Source organism: Myxine glutinosa, chromosome 9 (assembly GCF_964187855.1).
Source record: "Myxine glutinosa chromosome 9, kmMyxGlut1.1, whole genome shotgun sequence".
In the NCBI taxonomy this organism is placed as follows: domain Eukaryota; kingdom Metazoa; phylum Chordata; class Myxini; order Myxiniformes; family Myxinidae; genus Myxine; species Myxine glutinosa.
Genome location: NC_136269.1, coordinates 23933994 through 23952737, shown reverse-complemented (window position 1 = coordinate 23952737; position 18744 = coordinate 23933994). Strand labels below are relative to the sequence as shown.

Below are 18744 nucleotides of genomic sequence, written 5' to 3'. Positions count from 1 at the left end.
TCGGTCCATTCGCTGTGAAGTCACCGCAAGTATATTCGTCGCCATATTGGTTCCCCCAGAAAATCTGCGTCCGTTCATTGTCTTTATCAAAAGACAATGCCTGCTATATTTTATAAAATAATTTAATCGAAATTTCAATAAAACACTCGAAAAATTGTTTTCAAAAACAAAACAAAACATTGTTTTCAACGACTACTGAAGAAGACAAATGGGAATCTTTCTCAAGGATCCGGCATTTCAGCTGCAGTATCCATGGCTGTTATGAGCAATACCGTGCTGTTCATATGGACTTATTTCCTGAACTGCACTCACACCAGTTTGAAACTGCAGTGGAAGATAATCATATTCACAAGCTCGTGAAGATAGCAGCTTCTTGTTATTGTCGAATCAAACTCTTTCATCTTGGGAAAAAGGAGACGGAAGCCATCACCGGAGAGAAAGTCAGGAAGCAGATGTCCAAACTGATTTTGTTCAAGCACCAGTGAGATTATAGAACACACATGATACAGTGCACACATGTTGCTATTTTATATTCTGTAATTATAATTTGTCATAATTTCGCAATATCCTGACGTGTCTTGGAGGAGAATAACAAAAATATTTACTATGACCATTGACCATCATGTTTCTCTGCCCAGAAGTATAACTCAGAAGTTTGTTTTCACTATACTGTTACAGACGCGGTTTAGATGTTACTTTGGGCCGAGCGGATGGTCCACCGCGACCGTTACAGGATCCCCGATTGGCCCGACTCCCCCAACGTTGACCAGATCGCACCACAGATATTCAATTTGGAAACCTCTAAAGCGACCGAAAGAGAAGGAAGAGAGAAGAAGACAGAGTACGGAGGAATAACAGGATTTATTATACACACAAGCAAAAAGAAGGAGCGATCAAAATTATTTACAAACAATGGATGGAAGAAGCAGTCACACAGTGAATCGTTAGCTTATACTAGTCAATTTACTTAACCCCAGGACAACGATTAGGACAGACGACGTTCACACTTACACGGGGGATATTGCAGGCAGGTATGGCTTGAGGATGGATGGTTGTTTTGGGAGGCAATGGAGGGTCCAGCGTGGATTGCTGCCTGGCGCGTCCTTTTCGTGGCCTGCGGCCCCTTAGCTGCCCGCTTAGCTGCAGCGCAGCTGGTCGCACGATGGCTCGCACACACCTGCTCGTTCAGGCGTCTTCCTTCTCCCCAGCAACAACGAGCGACAGCAAGCAAGAGGACGGGGTCAGAGCAAGAGCTGGAGGGGCAAGAGCAAGAGCAAGAGGAGCAAGAGCAAGCCAGTGGAGTGCGTCCCGCGGCGACTTATATTGGTTTTCTCACCGAACCTTCGCGCACTTTCTCGGGGGTTCCCGCTCCGCCCTCTCTTAGCCAAACCCCTTGTTCTGGGTTGGATGAGCGGGGCCGACTTACTCCTCCCCCCTATGACGAGGGGGGCGACCCGTCTTCTCTAGCCACTCCCCTTGTTCGTAATGGCCGCAAATGGCGAAAACCGGTCAGCAGCTGCAGGTACTGCGCCGTCACGTTGCACAGCAGTTCAGTACTGCAATAAACGTTTGCTGTGAAAGCTCAAGTGGGGGAATCCCTGGCACTTGAGCTGCCATGGATCATCGGAGGGGCCTACGCTTTATTTCGTTTGATGCAATGCAGAGTCAATCTAGTGGGAAACACATATTTAGCCTACATAGAATAAGGAAATAAACTATTTAAAAAGATATATCGTGGCCTGTGTGTAAGTTTCATGGAATTAACTAGGAGGACGGCTGCGACCATTATTTACATTACGAGGGTGTTACACACAACAAAACCATACTTTTCACATTCGTTACACTTTCTCCAAAATTGTTACACTTCTCAAAACCGTTACACTTCTCAAATTCGTTACAATACTATTCTGATTCTTTGATAAATGGATGCAATTTATTTTCAATGGTACTCACTTCAGTAAGAATATTGTGCCATGTGGAATGAAAAAACAAAACGAACACTTGACCACAAATATGGTACGTATACAAGTATTCACATCCCAATTTATTTTGCAGATCCATGTTATATTATCAGTCATGAAAAAGTAAACGCAGTCCTATTTTCCTATTCTTTAAATTTTTAAAGAATATTTAATTACTATTAATATTTAATATTAATATTATTTAATATTTAATTTAATTATTTAATTATTTTATATTTAATATTATCCTTTATTATTGGAATATTTAATTTATTTAATATTTAATATTTAATTAGAGGGAATTTAAAGAATTTAATATTTAATTATCAGCATATTTCCTACGAAAATTCCACCTTCCCACTTTATTTTATTCCATTCCGAATTGATTTTAATCCGTTCCAGGGTTGAAAAAGCATTATTACAGGATTGATGAAATGCCATCATGCGCTGCTTACGGTTATAAAAACCGCAGCGGTCGATTTGAATGAAGAAGAGGAATCACATTACATCGGCAAATGACATTCGTTTTGGAGAATCGTGGGGGAGCAAAGATGGCGGACAAATGCCTTCAAAAATGAGCTTCCCTTCCTATCCAGTTAGTACAGAGATCAGTGGTTGGGACCACTGATCTAAATATAACCGGATCACTGGTTTGCTGAAAAAACTGAAGTCGCCGGCCGCCATCTTGGTACTCACCATAACAGGAAAAACGCCCGATAAAACAAAACTCAGTTTATTTTAAAACCTGCTCTTCGTAATCACGACGACATGAAAAAGCGCTATAAAAACGAAAACAACCTGCTAATCATTCATGTTTATTCCACGTTGTTTATTTACTGTGGAATTTTCGGTCCGTAGGGAGTCCCAATATGGCGGCCTCGCGCCCACCAGCAAACGTACTCTCATCGGCTGGGAGTTCCCACGATGACACAGCTCAGTGGTCTGGACTGTCCACACAATCGCATCCGCAAACTCAACCAGAAAGTTCAAAACCTTTTCCTACATCGACTCGTCTTAATCATCCATCAACTATGAACACAAGGATCCATGTGCGATGGAGTAACTTCAAATAGATTATTGTTACAAGATCGCGAAAATCGCGACTCAATATCATGCGTCATGCGTTGATACAGTACTTAGCGTCACAACGTCACGGTGGCGTCATGACGTCAGGCCAGCGTCATGACATTTCGGCTTCCTCGGAAGGCATCCAGTCGCTAAATCTATATATATAAAGTAGAGTTGGCCTCTATCTATGATCTCTAAGATCTCGAGAACCCGTGGACGGATTTGCGAGCGGAAAGTACTGTTCGACTCGGGATGGTCCCAGGAATGTCACGGAGACATAAACATTTAAAAAATTTCGGGTTTTAAAATTAGCGTATTATTAGCACTAGCAGAAGAGAGAGGGATTCGAAGGGAGGGAGCGCAGCGCTTCTAGCGCTTCTGACTACAGCACACCTTCTATATATATAAAGTAGAGTTGGTCCTGATCTATGTATCTATGATCTCTAAGATCTCGAGAACCCGTGGACGGATTTGCGAGCGGAAAGTACTGTTCGACTCGGGATGGTCCCAGGAATGTCACGGAGACATAAACATTAAAAAAATTTCGGGTTTTAAAATTAGCGTATTATTAGCACTAGCAGAAGAGAGAGGGATTCGAAGGGAGGGAGCGCAGCGCTTCTAGCGCTTCTGACTACAGCACACCTTAAAATTAAAAAAACTTCGGGTTTTAAAATTAGTGTGTTACGCGTAATTAGCGCTAGCAGAAGAGGGAGGGAATCTAAGGGAGGGAGCGCAGTGCTCCCTCCAGCGCTTCTGTTAGCGTAATTAGCGTATTTCGGAACGTTAATTTTTCAACTTCATTATTCGGAATCAGTACGTCCCAGAGAACCTTCGTAACGTTAATTTTTCAACTTCATCCGATTGACATGGGACCAACGGCATGTGACAAAGAGTGAAACATACAGGCTACATTTATTTGACGACAATGAGTTCCGACTTCCGACCTCGGTGGGATGACAGGCTGAGTCAACCCCCCTGGTGTGAAGGGGGAGGAGGAGGGGAGGGGGAAGAGAAGGGGAGGGGAACGAGGGGGAAGGGGATGGGAGGGGGGAGGGGGAGGGGGAATGGGGGAGGGGGGAAGGGGGAGGGGAACGGGGGGGGAGGGGGAGGGGAGGGGCCCTTCTTCCCCTGGGCACCCCCGCACCCTTCCCTCCCCCCCTCTCCCCTCCCCCCCTCCCCCCCTTCCCCCCTCCCCCCCATTCCCCTCCCCTCCTCTTCCCCCTCCCCTCCTCCTCCCCGCTTCCCCCCTCCCCCCCTCCCCCCCCGTTCCCCTCCCCTCCTCTTCCCCCTCCCCTCCTCCTCCCACTGCCCGTGCAAAGCCGGGTACCTCTGCTAGTCGTTTATAATCTGCTCCAATCTCAGCAGCAAAGCGAGAAATTATCCAAATAAATAAATCATAATATCGAACCTAATATTACAATTAGGATTTGTTTACAAATATCGTGCAAAATTCACCATTTAAATAGATATTCAGGGAAAAGTGTTGAATACGTCCTGGTAAAGTAAGGCGGTGCTCGCACTAGGACAAGGGAGACCGTGGGGTAAACAACTCATACTTACCTGACAGGAGAAATACCATGATCATTAAGGTGGTGTTCTCAGGGCGAGGTCCACCCATTGCACTCCGGGTGGGTTGACCCTTGCGATTTCCCCAAATGTGGGAAACTCGACTGTACAATTTGTGGTAGTGGGGGACTGCGTTCGCGCTATCCCCTGATTGTTAAACTAAAAACAGATTAATTGTGGATGTAGCTATTAGTAAGGCAGCTTAGCGAGTGGATGTAGCTCTTAGTAAGGCAGCTTAGCAAATGGATGTCGCTGTTACTAAGGCAGCTTAGCAAATGGATGTAGCTATTAGTAAGGCCGCTTAGCAAGTGGCTGTAGCTATTAGTAAGGCAGCTTAGCAAGTGGCTGTAGATATTAGTAAGGCCGCTTAGCAAATGGATGTAGCTCTTAGTAAGGCAGCTTAGCAAGTGGCTGTAGCTATTGGTAAGGCCGCTTATCAAGTGGATGTAGCTATTAGTAAGGCAGCTTAGCGAGTGGATGTAGCTATTAGTAAGGCAGCTTAGCGAGTGGATGTAGCTATTAGCAAGTGGATGTAGCTATTAGTAAGGCAGCTTAGCGAGTGGATGTAGCTATTAGTAAGGCAGCTTAGCAAGTGGATGTAGCTATTAGTAAGGCAGCTTAGCGAGTGGATGTAGCTATTAGTAAGGCAGCTTAGCAAATGGATGTAGCTATTAGTAAGGCCGCTTAGCAAATGGCTGTAGCTATTAGTAAGGCAGCTTAGCAAATGGATGTAGCTCTTAGTAAGGCAGCTTAGCAAATGGATGTGGACGTTCTGGACAAAAGTGATACATTTTCCCCCACATGCTTCGCATAGCTTTGGCTTTTAATTTTTGGTCGGAACTTTCCTGCTCCTTTAACTTGAGCTTGCTCCTGGACTCTGTGTCCGTCTCACCCACTGATCTCTACACAAACTGGATTGGAGGCTCGACGCCAAATCAACGCCAATCGGTCCATTCGCTGTGAAGTCACCGCAAGTATATTCGTCGCCATATTGGTTCCCCCAGAAAATCTGCGTCCGTTCATTGTCTTTATCAAAAGACAATGCCTGCTATATTTTATAAAATAATTTAATCGAAATTTCAATAAAACACTCGAAAAATTGTTTTCAAAAACAAAACAAAACATTGTTTTCAACGACTACTGAAGAAGACAAATGGGAATCTTTCTCAAGGATCCGGCATTTCAGCTGCAGTATCCATGGCTGTTATGAGCAATACCGTGCTGTTCATATGGACTTATTTCCTGAACTGCACTCACACCAGTTTGAAACTGCAGTGGAAGATAATCATATTCACAAGCTCGTGAAGATAGCAGCTTCTTGTTATTGTCGAATCAAACTCTTTCATCTTGGGAAAAAGGAGACGGAAGCCATCACCGGAGAGAAAGTCAGGAAGCAGATGTCCAAACTGATTTTGTTCAAGCACCAGTGAGATTATAGAACACACATGATACAGTGCACACATGTTGCTATTTTATATTCTGTAATTATAATTTGTCATAATTTCGCAATATCCTGACGTGTCTTGGAGGAGAATAACAAAAATATTTACTATGACCATTGACCATCATGTTTCTCTGCCCAGAAGTATAACTCAGAAGTTTGTTTTCACTATACTGTTACAGACGCGGTTTAGATGTTACTTTGGGCCGAGCGGATGGTCCACCGCGACCGTTACAGGATCCCCGATTGGCCCGACTCCCCCAACGTTGACCAGATCGCACCACAGATATTCAATTTGGAAACCTCTAAAGCGACCGAAAGAGAAGGAAGAGAGAAGAAGACAGAGTACGGAGGAATAACAGGATTTATTATACACACAAGCAAAAAGAAGGAGCGATCAAAATTATTTACAAACAATGGATGGAAGAAGCAGTCACACAGTGAATCGTTAGCTTATACTAGTCAATTTACTTAACCCCAGGACAACGATTAGGACAGACGACGTTCACACTTACACGGGGGATATTGCAGGCAGGTATGGCTTGAGGATGGATGGTTGTTTTGGGAGGCAATGGAGGGTCCAGCGTGGATTGCTGCCTGGCGCGTCCTTTTCGTGGCCTGCGGCCCCTTAGCTGCCCGCTTAGCTGCAGCGCAGCTGGTCGCACGATGGCTCGCACACACCTGCTCGTTCAGGCGTCTTCCTTCTCCCCAGCAACAACGAGCGACAGCAAGCAAGAGGACGGGGTCAGAGCAAGAGCTGGAGGGGCAAGAGCAAGAGCAAGAGGAGCAAGAGCAAGCCAGTGGAGTGCGTCCCGCGGCGACTTATATTGGTTTTCTCACCGAACCTTCGCGCACTTTCTCGGGGGTTCCCGCTCCGCCCTCTCTTAGCCAAACCCCTTGTTCTGGGTTGGATGAGCGGGGCCGACTTACTCCTCCCCCCTATGACGAGGGGGGCGACCCGTCTTCTCTAGCCACTCCCCTTGTTCGTAATGGCCGCAAATGGCGAAAACCGGTCAGCAGCTGCAGGTACTGCGCCGTCACGTTGCACAGCAGTTCAGTACTGCAATAAACGTTTGCTGTGAAAGCTCAAGTGGGGGAATCCCTGGCACTTGAGCTGCCATGGATCATCGGAGGGGCCTACGCTTTATTTCGTTTGATGCAATGCAGAGTCAATCTAGTGGGAAACACATATTTAGCCTACATAGAATAAGGAAATAAACTATTTAAAAAGATATATCGTGGCCTGTGTGTAAGTTTCATGGAATTAACTAGGAGGACGGCTGCGACCATTATTTACATTACGAGGGTGTTACACACAACAAAACCATACTTTTCACATTCGTTACACTTTCTCCAAAATTGTTACACTTCTCAAAACCGTTACACTTCTCAAATTCGTTACAATACTATTCTGATTCTTTGATAAATGGATGCAATTTATTTTCAATGGTACTCACTTCAGTAAGAATATTGTGCCATGTGGAATGAAAAAACAAAACGAACACTTGACCACAAATATGGTACGTATACAAGTATTCACATCCCAATTTATTTTGCAGATCCATGTTATATTATCAGTCATGAAAAAGTAAACGCAGTCCTATTTTCCTATTCTTTAAATTTTTAAAGAATATTTAATTACTATTAATATTTAATATTAATATTATTTAATATTTAATTTAATTATTTAATTATTTAATATTTAATATTATCCTTTATTATTGGAATATTTAATTTATTTAATATTTAATATTTAATTAGAGGGAATTTAAAGAATTTAATATTTAATTATCAGCATATTTCCTACGAAAATTCCACCTTCCCACTTTATTTTATTCCATTCCGAATTGATTTTAATCCGTTCCAGGGTTGAAAAAGCATTATTACAGGATTGATGAAATGCCATCATGCGCTGCTTACGGTTATAAAAACCGCAGCGGTCGATTTGAATGAAGAAGAGGAATCACATTACATCGGCAAATGACATTCGTTTTGGAGAATCGTGGGGGAGCAAAGATGGCGGACAAATGCCTTCAAAAATGAGCTTCCCTTCCTATCCAGTTAGTACAGAGATCAGTGGTTGGGACCACTGATCTAAATATAACCGGATCACTGGTTTGCTGAAAAAACTGAAGTCGCCGGCCGCCATCTTGGTACTCACCATAACAGGAAAAACGCCCGATAAAACAAAACTCAGTTTATTTTAAAACCTGCTCTTCGTAATCACGACGACATGAAAAAGCGCTATAAAAACGAAAACAACCTGCTAATCATTCATGTTTATTCCACGTTGTTTATTTACTGTGGAATTTTCGGTCCGTAGGGAGTCCCAATATGGCGGCCTCGCGCCCACCAGCAAACGTACTCTCATCGGCTGGGAGTTCCCACGATGACACAGCTCAGTGGTCTGGACTGTCCACACAATCGCATCCGCAAACTCAACCAGAAAGTTCAAAACCTTTTCCTACATCGACTCGTCTTAATCATCCATCAACTATGAACACAAGGATCCATGTGCGATGGAGTAACTTCAAATAGATTATTGTTACAAGATCGCGAAAATCGCGACTCAATATCATGCGTCATGCGTTGATACAGTACTTAGCGTCACAACGTCACGGTGGCGTCATGACGTCAGGCCAGCGTCATGACATTTCGGCTTCCTCGGAAGGCATCCAGTCGCTAAATCGTTTATAATCTGCTCCAATCTCAGCAGCAAAGCGAGAAATTATCCAAATAAATAAATCATAATATCGAACCTAATATTACAATTAGGATTTGTTTACAAATATCGTGCAAAATTCACCATTTAAATAGATATTCAGGGAAAAGTGTTGAATACGTCCTGGTAAAGTAAGGCGGTGCTCGCACTAGGACAAGGGAGACCGTGGGGTAAACAACTCATACTTACCTGACAGGAGAAATACCATGATCATTAAGGTGGTGTTCTCAGGGCGAGGTCCACCCATTGCACTCCGGGTGGGTTGACCCTTGCGATTTCCCCAAATGTGGGAAACTCGACTGTACAATTTGTGGTAGTGGGGGACTGCGTTCGCGCTATCCCCTGATTGTTAAACTAAAAACAGATTAATTGTGGATGTAGCTATTAGTAAGGCAGCTTAGCGAGTGGATGTAGCTCTTAGTAAGGCAGCTTAGCAAATGGATGTCGCTGTTACTAAGGCAGCTTAGCAAATGGATGTAGCTATTAGTAAGGCCGCTTAGCAAGTGGCTGTAGCTATTAGTAAGGCAGCTTAGCAAGTGGCTGTAGATATTAGTAAGGCCGCTTAGCAAATGGATGTAGCTCTTAGTAAGGCAGCTTAGCAAGTGGCTGTAGCTATTGGTAAGGCCGCTTATCAAGTGGATGTAGCTATTAGTAAGGCAGCTTAGCGAGTGGATGTAGCTATTAGTAAGGCAGCTTAGCGAGTGGATGTAGCTATTAGCAAGTGGATGTAGCTATTCGTAAGGCAGCTTAGCGAGTGGATGTAGCTATTAGTAAGGCAGCTTAGCAAGTGGATGTAGCTATTAGTAAGGCAGCTTAGCGAGTGGATGTAGCTATTAGTAAGGCAGCTTAGCAAATGGATGTAGCTATTAGTAAGGCCGCTTAGCAAATGGCTGTAGCTATTAGTAAGGCAGCTTAGCAAATGGATGTAGCTCTTAGTAAGGCAGCTTAGCAAATGGATGTGGACGTTCTGGACAAAAGTGATACATTTTCCCCCACATGCTTCGCATAGCTTTGGCTTTTAATTTTTGGTCGGAACTTTCCTGCTCCTTTAACTTGAGCTTGCTCCTGGACTCTGTGTCCGTCTCACCCACTGATCTCTACACAAACTGGATTGGAGGCTCGACGCCAAATCAACGCCAATCGGTCCATTCGCTGTGAAGTCACCGCAAGTATATTCGTCGCCATATTGGTTCCCCCAGAAAATCTGCGTCCGTTCATTGTCTTTATCAAAAGACAATGCCTGCTATATTTTATAAAATAATTTAATCGAAATTTCAATAAAACACTCGAAAAATTGTTTTCAAAAACAAAACAAAACATTGTTTTCAACGACTACTGAAGAAGACAAATGGGAATCTTTCTCAAGGATCCGGCATTTCAGCTGCAGTATCCATGGCTGTTATGAGCAATACCGTGCTGTTCATATGGACTTATTTCCTGAACTGCACTCACACCAGTTTGAAACTGCAGTGGAAGATAATCATATTCACAAGCTCGTGAAGATAGCAGCTTCTTGTTATTGTCGAATCAAACTCTTTCATCTTGGGAAAAAGGAGACGGAAGCCATCACCGGAGAGAAAGTCAGGAAGCAGATGTCCAAACTGATTTTGTTCAAGCACCAGTGAGATTATAGAACACACATGATACAGTGCACACATGTTGCTATTTTATATTCTGTAATTATAATTTGTCATAATTTCGCAATATCCTGACGTGTCTTGGAGGAGAATAACAAAAATATTTACTATGACCATTGACCATCATGTTTCTCTGCCCAGAAGTATAACTCAGAAGTTTGTTTTCACTATACTGTTACAGACGCGGTTTAGATGTTACTTTGGGCCGAGCGGATGGTCCACCGCGACCGTTACAGGATCCCCGATTGGCCCGACTCCCCCAACGTTGACCAGATCGCACCACAGATATTCAATTTGGAAACCTCTAAAGCGACCGAAAGAGAAGGAAGAGAGAAGAAGACAGAGTACGGAGGAATAACAGGATTTATTATACACACAAGCAAAAAGAAGGAGCGATCAAAATTATTTACAAACAATGGATGGAAGAAGCAGTCACACAGTGAATCGTTAGCTTATACTAGTCAATTTACTTAACCCCAGGACAACGATTAGGACAGACGACGTTCACACTTACACGGGGGATATTGCAGGCAGGTATGGCTTGAGGATGGATGGTTGTTTTGGGAGGCAATGGAGGGTCCAGCGTGGATTGCTGCCTGGCGCGTCCTTTTCGTGGCCTGCGGCCCCTTAGCTGCCCGCTTAGCTGCAGCGCAGCTGGTCGCACGATGGCTCGCACACACCTGCTCGTTCAGGCGTCTTCCTTCTCCCCAGCAACAACGAGCGACAGCAAGCAAGAGGACGGGGTCAGAGCAAGAGCTGGAGGGGCAAGAGCAAGAGCAAGAGGAGCAAGAGCAAGCCAGTGGAGTGCGTCCCGCGGCGACTTATATTGGTTTTCTCACCGAACCTTCGCGCACTTTCTCGGGGGTTCCCGCTCCGCCCTCTCTTAGCCAAACCCCTTGTTCTGGGTTGGATGAGCGGGGCCGACTTACTCCTCCCCCCTATGACGAGGGGGGCGACCCGTCTTCTCTAGCCACTCCCCTTGTTCGTAATGGCCGCAAATGGCGAAAACCGGTCAGCAGCTGCAGGTACTGCGCCGTCACGTTGCACAGCAGTTCAGTACTGCAATAAACGTTTGCTGTGAAAGCTCAAGTGGGGGAATCCCTGGCACTTGAGCTGCCATGGATCATCGGAGGGGCCTACGCTTTATTTCGTTTGATGCAATGCAGAGTCAATCTAGTGGGAAACACATATTTAGCCTACATAGAATAAGGAAATAAACTATTTAAAAAGATATATCGTGGCCTGTGTGTAAGTTTCATGGAATTAACTAGGAGGACGGCTGCGACCATTATTTACATTACGAGGGTGTTACACACAACAAAACCATACTTTTCACATTCGTTACACTTTCTCCAAAATTGTTACACTTCTCAAAACCGTTACACTTCTCAAATTCGTTACAATACTATTCTGATTCTTTGATAAATGGATGCAATTTATTTTCAATGGTACTCACTTCAGTAAGAATATTGTGCCATGTGGAATGAAAAAACAAAACGAACACTTGACCACAAATATGGTACGTATACAAGTATTCACATCCCAATTTATTTTGCAGATCCATGTTATATTATCAGTCATGAAAAAGTAAACGCAGTCCTATTTTCCTATTCTTTAAATTTTTAAAGAATATTTAATTACTATTAATATTTAATATTAATATTATTTAATATTTAATTTAATTATTTAATTATTTAATATTTAATATTATCCTTTATTATTGGAATATTTAATTTATTTAATATTTAATATTTAATTAGAGGGAATTTAAAGAATTTAATATTTAATTATCAGCATATTTCCTACGAAAATTCCACCTTCCCACTTTATTTTATTCCATTCCGAATTGATTTTAATCCGTTCCAGGGTTGAAAAAGCATTATTACAGGATTGATGAAATGCCATCATGCGCTGCTTACGGTTATAAAAACCGCAGCGGTCGATTTGAATGAAGTAGAGGAATCACATTACATCGGCAAATGACATTCGTTTTGGAGAATCGTGGGGGAGCAAAGATGGCGGACAAATGCCTTCAAAAATGAGCTTCCCTTCCTATCCGGTTAGTACAGAGATCAGTGGTTGGGACCACTGATCTAAATATAACCGGATCACTGGTTTGCTGAAAAAACTGAAGTCGCCGGCCGCCATCTTGGTACTCACCATAACAGGAAAAACGCCCGATAAAACAAAACTCAGTTTATTTTAAAACCTGCTCTTCGTAATCACGACGACATGAAAAAGCGCTATAAAAACGAAAACAACCTGCTAATCATTCATGTTTATTCCACGTTGTTTATTTACTGTGGAATTTTCGGTCCGTAGGGAGTCCCAATATGGCGGCCTCGCGCCCACCAGCAAACGTACTCTCATCGGCTGGGAGTTCCCACGATGACACAGCTCAGTGGTCTGGACTGTCCACACAATCGCATCCGCAAACTCAACCAGAAAGTTCAAAACCTTTTCCTACATCGACTCGTCTTAATCATCCATCAACTATGAACACAAGGATCCATGTGCGATGGAGTAACTTCAAATAGATTATTGTTACAAGATCGCGAAAATCGCGACTCAATATCATGCGTCATGCGTTGATACAGTACTTAGCGTCACAACGTCACGGTGGCGTCATGACGTCAGGCCAGCGTCATGACATTTCGGCTTCCTCGGAAGGCATCCAGTCGCTAAATCGTTTATAATCTGCTCCAATCTCAGCAGCAAAGCGAGAAATTATCCAAATAAATAAATCATAATATCGAACCTAATATTACAATTAGGATTTGTTTACAAATATCGTGCAAAATTCACCATTTAAATAGATATTCAGGGAAAAGTGTTGAATACGTCCTGGTAAAGTAAGGCGGTGCTCGCACTAGGACAAGGGAGACCGTGGGGTAAACAACTCATACTTACCTGACAGGAGAAATACCATGATCATTAAGGTGGTGTTCTCAGGGCGAGGTCCACCCATTGCACTCCGGGTGGGTTGACCCTTGCGATTTCCCCAAATGTGGGAAACTCGACTGTACAATTTGTGGTAGTGGGGGACTGCGTTCGCGCTATCCCCTGATTGTTAAACTAAAAACAGATTAATTGTGGATGTAGCTATTAGTAAGGCAGCTTAGCGAGTGGATGTAGCTCTTAGTAAGGCAGCTTAGCAAATGGATGTCGCTGTTACTAAGGCAGCTTAGCAAATGGATGTAGCTATTAGTAAGGCCGCTTAGCAAGTGGCTGTAGCTATTAGTAAGGCAGCTTAGCAAGTGGCTGTAGATATTAGTAAGGCCGCTTAGCAAATGGATGTAGCTCTTAGTAAGGCAGCTTAGCAAGTGGCTGTAGCTATTGGTAAGGCCGCTTATCAAGTGGATGTAGCTATTAGTAAGGCAGCTTAGCGAGTGGATGTAGCTATTAGTAAGGCAGCTTAGCGAGTGGATGTAGCTATTAGCAAGTGGATGTAGCTATTAGTAAGGCAGCTTAGCGAGTGGATGTAGCTATTAGTAAGGCAGCTTAGCAAGTGGATGTAGCTATTAGTAAGGCAGCTTAGCGAGTGGATGTAGCTATTAGTAAGGCAGCTTAGCAAATGGATGTAGCTATTAGTAAGGCCGCTTAGCAAATGGCTGTAGCTATTAGTAAGGCAGCTTAGCAAATGGATGTAGCTCTTAGTAAGGCAGCTTAGCAAATGGATGTGGACGTTCTGGACAAAAGTGATACATTTTCCCCCACATGCTTCGCATAGCTTTGGCTTTTAATTTTTGGTCGGAACTTTCCTGCTCCTTTAACTTGAGCTTGCTCCTGGACTCTGTGTCCGTCTCACCCACTGATCTCTACACAAACTGGATTGGAGGCTCGACGCCAAATCAACGCCAATCGGTCCATTCGCTGTGAAGTCACCGCAAGTATATTCGTCGCCATATTGGTTCCCCCAGAAAATCTGCGTCCGTTCATTGTCTTTATCAAAAGACAATGCCTGCTATATTTTATAAAATAATTTAATCGAAATTTCAATAAAACACTCGAAAAATTGTTTTCAAAAACAAAACAAAACATTGTTTTCAACGACTACTGAAGAAGACAAATGGGAATCTTTCTCAAGGATCCGGCATTTCAGCTGCAGTATCCATGGCTGTTATGAGCAATACCGTGCTGTTCATATGGACTTATTTCCTGAACTGCACTCACACCAGTTTGAAACTGCAGTGGAAGATAATCATATTCACAAGCTCGTGAAGATAGCAGCTTCTTGTTATTGTCGAATCAAACTCTTTCATCTTGGGAAAAAGGAGACGGAAGCCATCACCGGAGAGAAAGTCAGGAAGCAGATGTCCAAACTGATTTTGTTCAAGCACCAGTGAGATTATAGAACACACATGATACAGTGCACACATGTTGCTATTTTATATTCTGTAATTATAATTTGTCATAATTTCGCAATATCCTGACGTGTCTTGGAGGAGAATAACAAAAATATTTACTATGACCATTGACCATCATGTTTCTCTGCCCAGAAGTATAACTCAGAAGTTTGTTTTCACTATACTGTTACAGACGCGGTTTAGATGTTACTTTGGGCCGAGCGGATGGTCCACCGCGACCGTTACAGGATCCCCGATTGGCCCGACTCCCCCAACGTTGACCAGATCGCACCACAGATATTCAATTTGGAAACCTCTAAAGCGACCGAAAGAGAAGGAAGAGAGAAGAAGACAGAGTACGGAGGAATAACAGGATTTATTATACACACAAGCAAAAAGAAGGAGCGATCAAAATTATTTACAAACAATGGATGGAAGAAGCAGTCACACAGTGAATCGTTAGCTTATACTAGTCAATTTACTTAACCCCAGGACAACGATTAGGACAGACGACGTTCACACTTACACGGGGGATATTGCAGGCAGGTATGGCTTGAGGATGGATGGTTGTTTTGGGAGGCAATGGAGGGTCCAGCGTGGATTGCTGCCTGGCGCGTCCTTTTCGTGGCCTGCGGCCCCTTAGCTGCCCGCTTAGCTGCAGCGCAGCTGGTCGCACGATGGCTCGCACACACCTGCTCGTTCAGGCGTCTTCCTTCTCCCCAGCAACAACGAGCGACAGCAAGCAAGAGGACGGGGTCAGAGCAAGAGCTGGAGGGGCAAGAGCAAGAGCAAGAGGAGCAAGAGCAAGCCAGTGGAGTGCGTCCCGCGGCGACTTATATTGGTTTTCTCACCGAACCTTCGCGCACTTTCTCGGGGGTTCCCGCTCCGCCCTCTCTTAGCCAAACCCCTTGTTCTGGGTTGGATGAGCGGGGCCGACTTACTCCTCCCCCCTATGACGAGGGGGGCGACCCGTCTTCTCTAGCCACTCCCCTTGTTCGTAATGGCCGCAAATGGCGAAAACCGGTCAGCAGCTGCAGGTACTGCGCCGTCACGTTGCACAGCAGTTCAGTACTGCAATAAACGTTTGCTGTGAAAGCTCAAGTGGGGGAATCCCTGGCACTTGAGCTGCCATGGATCATCGGAGGGGCCTACGCTTTATTTCGTTTGATGCAATGCAGAGTCAATCTAGTGGGAAACACATATTTAGCCTACATAGAATAAGGAAATAAACTATTAAAAAAGATATATCGTGGCCTGTGTGTAAGTTTCATGGAATTAACTAGGAGGACGGCTGCGACCATTATTTACATTACGAGGGTGTTACACACAACAAAACCATACTTTTCACATTCGTTACACTTTCTCCAAAATTGTTACACTTCTCAAAACCGTTACACTTCTCAAATTCGTTACAATACTATTCTGATTCTTTGATAAATGGATGCAATTTATTTTCAATGGTACTCACTTCAGTAAGAATATTGTGCCATGTGGAATGAAAAAACAAAACGAACACTTGACCACAAATATGGTACGTATACAAGTATTCACATCCCAATTTATTTTGCAGATCCATGTTATATTATCAGTCATGAAAAAGTAAACGCAGTCCTATTTTCCTATTCTTTAAATTTTTAAAGAATATTTAATTACTATTAATATTTAATATTAATATTATTTAATATTTAATTTAATTATTTAATTATTTAATATTTAATATTATCCTTTATTATTGGAATATTTAATTTATTTAATATTTAATATTTAATTAGAGGGAATTTAAAGAATTTAATATTTAATTATCAGCATATTTCCTACGAAAATTCCACCTTCCCACTTTATTTTATTCCATTCCGAATTGATTTTAATCCGTTCCAGGGTTGAAAAAGCATTATTACAGGATTGATGAAATGCCATCATGCGCTGCTTACGGTTATAAAAACCGCAGCGGTCGATTTGAATGAAGAAGAGGAATCACATTACATCGGCAAATGACATTCGTTTTGGAGAATCGTGGGGGAGCAAAGATGGCGGACAAATGCCTTCAAAAATGAGCTTCCCTTCCTATCCAGTTAGTACAGAGATCAGTGGTTGGGACCACTGATCTAAATATAACCGGATCACTGGTTTGCTGAAAAAACTGAAGTCGCCGGCCGCCATCTTGGTACTCACCATAACAGGAAAAACGCCCGATAAAACAAAACTCAGTTTATTTTAAAACCTGCTCTTCGTAATCACGACGACATGAAAAAGCGCTATAAAAACGAAAACAACCTGCTAATCATTCATGTTTATTCCACGTTGTTTATTTACTGTGGAATTTTCGGTCCGTAGGGAGTCCCAATATGGCGGCCTCGCGCCCACCAGCAAACGTACTCTCATCGGCTGGGAGTTCCCACGATGACACAGCTCAGTGGTCTGGACTGTCCACACAATCGCATCCGCAAACTCAACCAGAAAGTTCAAAACCTTTTCCTACATCGACTCGTCTTAATCATCCATCAACTATGAACACAAGGATCCATGTGCGATGGAGTAACTTCAAATAGATTATTGTTACAAGATCGCGAAAATCGCGACTCAATATCATGCGTCATGCGTTGATACAGTACTTAGCGTCACAACGTCACGGTGGCGTCATGACGTCAGGCCAGCGTCATGACATTTCGGCTTCCTCGGAAGGCATCCAGTCGCTAAATCTATATATATAAAGTAGAGTTGGCCTCTATCTATGATCTCTAAGATCTCGAGAACCCGTGGACGGATTTGCGAGCGGAAAGTACTGTTCGACTCGGGATGGTCCCAGGAATGTCACGGAGACATAAACATTTAAAAAATTTCGGGTTTTAAAATTAGCGTATTATTAGCACTAGCAGAAGAGAGAGGGATTCGAAGGGAGGGAGCGCAGCGCTTCTAGCGCTTCTGACTACAGCACACCTTCTATATATATAAAGTAGAGTTGGTCCTGATCTATGTATCTATGATCTCTAAGATCTCGAGAACCCGTGGACGGATTTGCGAGCGGAAAGTACTGTTCGACTCGGGATGGTCCCAGGAATGTCACGGAGACATAAACATTAAAAAAATTTCGGGTTTTAAAATTAGCGTATTATTAGCACTAGCAGAAGAGAGAGGGATTCGAAGGGAGGGAGCGCAGCGCTTCTAGCGCTTCTGACTACAGCACACCTTAAAATTAAAAAAACTTCGGGTTTTAAAATTAGTGTGTTACGCGTAATTAGCGCTAGCAGAAGAGGGAGGGAATCTAAGGGAGGGAGCGCAGTGCTCCCTCCAGCGCTTCTGTTAGCGTAATTAGCGTATTTCGGAACGTTAATTTTTCAACTTCATTATTCGGAATCAGTACGTCCCAGAGAACCTTCGTAACGTTAATTTTTCAACTTCATCCGATTGACATGGGACCAACGGCATGTGACAAAGAGTGAAACATACAGGCTACATTTATTTGACGACAATGAGTTCCGACTTCCGACCTCGGTGGGATGACAGGCTGAGTCAACCCCCCTGGTGTGAAGGGGGAGGAGGAGGGGAGGGGGAAGAGAAGGGGAGGGGAACGAGGGGGAAGGGGATGGGAGGGGGGAGGGGGAGGGGGAAGGGGGAGGGGGAAGGGGGAGGGGAGGGGGGGGAGGGGAACGGGGGGGGAGGGGGAGGGGAGGGGCCCTTCTTCCCCTGGGCACCCCCGCACCCTTCCCTCCCCCCTTCCCCTCCCCCCCTCCCCCCCCTTCCCCCTCCCCCCCCATTCCCCTCCCCTCCTCTTCCCCCTCCCCTCCTCCTCCCCCGCTTCCCCCTCCCCCCTCCCCCCCGTTCCCCTCCCCTCCTCTTCCCCCTCCCCTCCTCCTCCCACTCCCGTGCAAAGCCGGGTACCTCTGCTAGTCGTTTATAATCTGCTCCAATCTCAGCAGCAAAGCGAGAAATTATCCAAATAAATAAATCATAATATCGAACCTAATATTACAATTAGGATTTGTTTACAAATATCGTGCAAAAT

General features: G+C 43.9%; 1 protein-coding gene and 3 non-coding genes across 4 annotated transcripts in view; all 4 read left to right on the top strand.

Annotated features, from left to right (window-relative positions):
- Positions 1–18744, top strand: part of LOC137411810 (neutral amino acid transporter A-like) — a 272303-nt gene that overhangs the window by 105787 nt on the left and 147772 nt on the right. The window lies entirely within an intron of this gene.
- Positions 4582–4745, top strand: LOC144893750 (U1 spliceosomal RNA). Its single transcript, XR_013624646.1, has one exon. It is a non-coding gene; the product is annotated as a U1 spliceosomal RNA (small nuclear RNA).
- LOC144893749 (U1 spliceosomal RNA) lies at positions 8940–9103 on the top strand. Its single transcript, XR_013624645.1, has one exon. It is a non-coding gene; the product is annotated as a U1 spliceosomal RNA (small nuclear RNA).
- Positions 13298–13461, top strand: LOC144893748 (U1 spliceosomal RNA). The gene has a single exon (XR_013624644.1). It is a non-coding gene; the product is annotated as a U1 spliceosomal RNA (small nuclear RNA).